This window comes from Phascolarctos cinereus, unplaced genomic scaffold, assembly GCF_003287225.1.
Source record: "Phascolarctos cinereus isolate Bilbo 61053 unplaced genomic scaffold, phaCin_HiC Scaffold_4;HRSCAF=312, whole genome shotgun sequence".
Classification (NCBI taxonomy): domain Eukaryota; kingdom Metazoa; phylum Chordata; class Mammalia; order Diprotodontia; family Phascolarctidae; genus Phascolarctos; species Phascolarctos cinereus.
This window is the reverse complement of record NW_027555847.1, coordinates 237,076,279-237,081,948: the sequence shown is the minus strand read 5'-3', so window position 1 is coordinate 237,081,948 and position 5,670 is coordinate 237,076,279.

The window sequence follows — 5,670 nt, the reverse complement described above, 5'->3', positions numbered from 1 at the left end:
CTTAGCACAATGACTGGCACATAGTTAATGCTTAATAAATATACTCTCAATCTGTCTTTCTGTCTCTTTCTCTCTCTGTATATGTGTGTGTGTGTGTGTGTGTGTGTATACATAAATTTACTATATTGGAAAAGCATTGCGTTAGGCCCCGGGGATAAAAAGGAAGAAAAAAACATCAGTCCTTGACCTAAAGGAGCTTGTATTTTATTGGGAAGATGTAATATATACATAAATGAATATAATAAGAGGTAGGGAGTTAAGCAGCGAAAGGAAAGATCAGATGAAGGGTACTAGAAATATTTAAGCAGAGAGAAAACACTAAGACATAGCTATATGAAAGAGGTACTACCTGAGCTCACTTGCAAAGGAAGATAATGATTCTGAAAGGTGGAGATGAGAAGGGGGTGCATTGTAGGCACAGTAGACATCCTGTAAGAATGCAAAAAGCTCAGAAAGAGCATACTGCAGGCTGGTTCGACTGGAATGTAGAATGCAGAGTAGGGAATAATGTGGAGTAAGACTGCAAAGCCAGTTTGGAGCCAGACTGTATAGGGCTAAGGAGCACATGTTTTATCCTAGAGGCTAAAGGGTGCCACTGAAGGTTTTGAGGCTCAGAACTGACATGATCAGACCTATACACTAGAAAGTTCATTTTGACAGCTAAGTAGCTAATGGTTTTGTGAGAAGAGAGACTAATTATAAGAATAATTATAAGGTTACCATTGTATCCTAACAGAGTGCTTATGAGGTCCTGAACTAGACTGCTAGCAGTATGTATGAAGAGAAAGGGATGGCTGTGAGAGATGTTGTGAAAGCAGAAAGGGAATGAATGAACAAATGAATGAGAAAGCATTTATTAAACTCTTAGTATATGTCAAGCACTGCTAAGCTTGAGAGAGACAAATATGAAAACACAGGTGGCCCTAAATTCAAGGTGTAATGGGACAAGATTATACACATAGCACAATAATAAGCAGGGAGTTACACCTTATGGTTTGGAAATTTACAGGAGTGGTGAGTGAATCTACCTGGAAATAGATTGACACACTCCTTCCAAGAACAATGGAAGAGTTTATTTAATTGTGCTTCTAGAACTAGAGAGGGGCTATGGAATGGATGGAGTGGGTGCCCTGTTGGTAAGGTGAAGTTGTAAAAAAGATGGCTGGGAGAATGTGGTCACCAATCAGAATAGCAGGCCCCAAGGTAGAAGCTTCCAAGAAGAAAGGGTTAAAACTTCCACAGAATGGTTTCTTGTCCATGCAAAGAAGAGGAAAGAGTTTAATATGAGACAAATGTCAAACCTGGGTGACTGGGAGGATGGTGGCACTCTTAACAGAAGTGGGAAAGTTTGGAAGAGGTGCTCATTTAGAGGGAAAGATGATGATCTGTTTAGTCTGAGATGTGTTGCCTTTGACTTTGGACTGGTCCTAAGTGGAGATAGCTAGCAGGTGGGTAGAGATGTGAGAATGACATTGTGGAGAGAGATTAAGTCTTCATACATAGATTTGGGAATCATTTATGTAGAAATAAAAATTGAACCCATTAAAGCAGATGAGGTCACTAAGGGAGAGATCAGAGAAAATAAAAGAGAATCTAAGAGTCTTGGGACATCCTTATGAGGCAAAAGGTAAATGATTATCTGGAAAAGAACAGCAAAAAGATATGGTAATGTAGAGAGTAGGATAAACAGGAAAGAGTGGTATCTTAATGAAAGCCAGTAGAGGAGAGAGTGTCAGGAACAGTGCATGGCCAACAAGAGTAGATGGGAAAAAACTGCAAAAAAGCCATGGAGGATGAGAACTGAGAAAACATCATCAAGAGTCAGGTATATTGAAGAGAGGTGAGAAGAATGGCAGGGCAGGCTACTATTTAGACAGATAACAATAACAAGAGTGATGATAATAATTTTTTTGTTCAGTTGTTTTTCAGTCACCTCTGACTCTTTGTGACCCCATTTGGAGTTTTCTTGGCAAATATACTGGAGTGGTTTGCTGTTTCCTTCTCCAGCTCATTTTACAGATGAGGAAACTGAGGCAAACAGGGTTAAGTGACTTTTCCAGGGTCACACAGCTAGTAAGTGTCTGAAGCCAGAGTTGAACTTGGAAAGATGAGTCTTCCTGACTGTAGGCCCAGCATCCCATACTGTGTCATCTAGCTACATGATAATAATAGCTAATATTTATACAGTTTTAACATTTGCAAAGTCTTTTTTTTTTTTACATATTTGTTATCTTACTTGATTCTCGCAGTAACCTTGTGGGGTGGTACTATTATAATCCCAATTTACAGATGAGGAAACAAAGGCTCAGAGACACTAAGTAACTTGCCCTAGAGTCACACAGCAGCAAAGTGAACCAAATGGGAATTAACTCTACAATTCCTTCTCCATTGTACCCAGATTCGGGGCTTTTCTCAAACCGTAAGTCTATCCAATTTTCAAAGATAACTGAAAAATATTCCATAGCTTTCCTTGGCTAATTATTATTCTTACTATCAGTATCCTACTGACTTGGGTTCAGTTTGTTGACCACCATGACTCTTGGATCCTTGCCAGTCTTATATGACCAGTTATTCTCTAGTTTATTCTTTCCATTGCTTCCTGATAATTTAGCCAACTTTTAAACAACACTTTAGAAGTACATCTTACCTTCAAATGTATTGACCACCCTTGATTTATTTTTTAAAAATATGTTTTATTAATGCATTTTGTCTTTACAAAAGTCATTTCCCAAATACCCCTCCCCTACATATTGAATTTTCTTTTAAAACTCACTGCAGTGACTATGCTGCAACATATACCTCATTGTAGCCTCCACCTCCCTGCCTTTATGAAGGAGGTACTATGCTTAGTTATCTATATTCCAAAGTCTCCACTAGAATTCAACTTCCCTTTAGTGATCTTTTCATTTATTTGTCCATCCTATATTTATTGATACTCTATTTCTTCAGTCTGATCATTGAAGAAAATATGAAACACTAGGCTCAGGACTCAGCAGTCTTACCCATTTGAAATATATAATTTCCTCTTAATTTAATAACAATTCAACAATAATAATTCTTATTAGCCATAAATTCACTTTTCATAGGAATTGTGTTTTTCCAGTGTAAAAACATTGGCTCATTCCTAATAACAACAATCTGAGTTGATACTTTGGTTGTCCACATTATTTTAAGTTTTCCTTGTGTCATTTCAAACATCAAAAAGAAATTAAAGCAAAAAAAAAAAGCGAGTCACTTAACCCTGATTGCCTCACCAAAAAAGCAAAAAAAAAAGTTAAAGCAAATAGCCTTACAAAAATTTAAGTAAATGACAAATCTGTTACATTACCAGTTGCAAATACATGGAATAATAGAACTTACAATCGGATGCGACCTTAGAACTTATCTAGTACAACTTTTTTTTTTTATTTTATGAATGAGGAAGCTGAAGCCCAGTATGGTGAAGTAATTTAGCCCAGGGCCACACAGGAAGTTAATGTCAGGGTTCAAAGGACCTCTGCTTGGCTCCAAGTCCATCATTTACCCCTATCATTTACTTCTTTTGGCCACAACATATGTACTGTTATTGACTTGGTTTATTGTTAGTAGAGAAAGGTCAGGAATTACAGGGCTTAGTCAAATCCGTCTTTTCTGCTTTGTAATCAAGATGAAATCCCTGTCCTTTGAGAGTTCTGACTCAGCATATTCAATCCCTTTCCTGCATTTTCATTGAAGGCGGGAGAGGTACAGACATGGTCCTATCTATAGTTTTCTCTCCATTTTTAAAATGATCTCTGAATATATCAACTTAACATAAACCATTATTAAATAAAATCAAAGCTTCTCTGTAACATATTTCTCTCTTCAATTGCATAAACACTAAGCAATTTATGATTCTGTTGGCATGGGAACTTCTGCCACCGTCACATATCATATCCACTCCATGACTTGTATAATCTTAGACAATCTCTTGTAATTATAGGCTAGATAGCATTTTAATTTAATCATAAATGTTTTCTACAACTTCCACCAAAGAAAATCCTACCCTCATGCCTCATCATGGCATGGCAGTGTCTCTGGAGTCCTGAAATCTATACTAGCAGAGCATAATCTCTGTAAGTTTGTACTAAAGCTAATTAAGACTGTGAATATGGATTTAGTGGCAGACTTTGTTAGCTATTGCCTAAGGACCAGTCTGGCTGAGTTAGGAAAGGCATCAAGTGATGAGTGATGATCTTGTCTATACCAGTACTTGAAGACCATCTGCTATTGTGTGTAAGGGTTTGCGTCATTGGTGATAGGCTCATTATCAAACAAATTATATATCTTGGAAACACTGCTGAATGCTGGATTACTCAGCAAAGGGGTGTGACCATTACTCATTAAGTAGGCAGGCCAAAAATTATATTTTTCTTAAGCTAAACCCATAAAAATCTCTAAAAGATGGGAAAATATATGTTTCCTCAAATAATGGAATTAACAGGTAGAATATGAAGTTACCATGTGGCAATGTCAATGTGCCATTTTGGGAATCTGTATTTAACCCAGTCATTTAGGATAGCAAGGCCAAGGCCTTGGATTTCCTTGGAGGTCAGCTGACTTCATTCTGTTCCATGATCATGGACTTCATAGTTCTGATCAAACAGGGAGAGATTAGATGAATCCATGAAATCCATCATTACTACTGGCAATGAGTGTACTGACCAGTGAGACCTCAGTACTTGGTCACATGGTCTTCAGAACCCAGTTCCAGTCCTGATGACTCAGGTTGAGAACTATATGATGATAATAAAAAAAAAATGAAACACCTTATAATTGGCTTCAGAGCCAGAAGGACCTAGGAGAGGCTGAACTGGAACTGAGTGTGTATTCAAAATATTTAAGAAGACGATCTGTCACTCATTCCTGACAACTTTTGAATGAAGAGGATTGCTTTGAACTACCTGTGATGATGGGGGGGTGAAGGTGGGAAGGTTTGGAGGAAGAGAGCTGGCTGATTCCCCCACCCCCACTACAACCCCAGCCAGCCAATGACAAGTGGCTGGTCATAGCATTGTCTGGAATGGTGTGGAGGTCTCCAAGAACAAATGGGAAAATAGTGATAGTAATGTTAGGAAGATAAAAGTTGTAGTAGAAACTCTGCATCCTCATAGGAGCCAGCTGAACTGAGCAAGGGGAATGACTTTTTCCGTCATCAGTCATCAGTGCCATGGCCAGGAGAAAGAACTTGTTGGGGATTCTTGAAGAGAAAAAAGGACTCACAGAACAAGTAGTAAGAAGATAACCCTTGCACACACATGTGCATACATAAGGGGAGAGTGTGCTCCCAGTTTGGGGGAAAGGTTCTTTATAACTTCTATTCTTGCTAACTATATCTTTGAAGTAAATATTCTTTCGAAAAATTAATTGATGTCAACTGGTTAATTGTTATGCAGGAAGCATACCAGATGAGGGCTCAGGAATGCCAGCATTAGAAGTGATAATTCCTCAGGGTTACTCATAAATCTGAAAAGTGCTGTTATGGAGCATGTTGGTAAATGTTTAAGAATTAGCTTTCAAGAAAATGGTATTGGCCTGACACCCTTTTTTTTTCTCTTTGTTTTTTTGCTTTTTGCTGAGGCAATGGGGGTTAAGTGACTTTCCCAAGGTCACACAGCTAGTAAGTGTTAAGTGTTTGGTCTGAGATCAGAT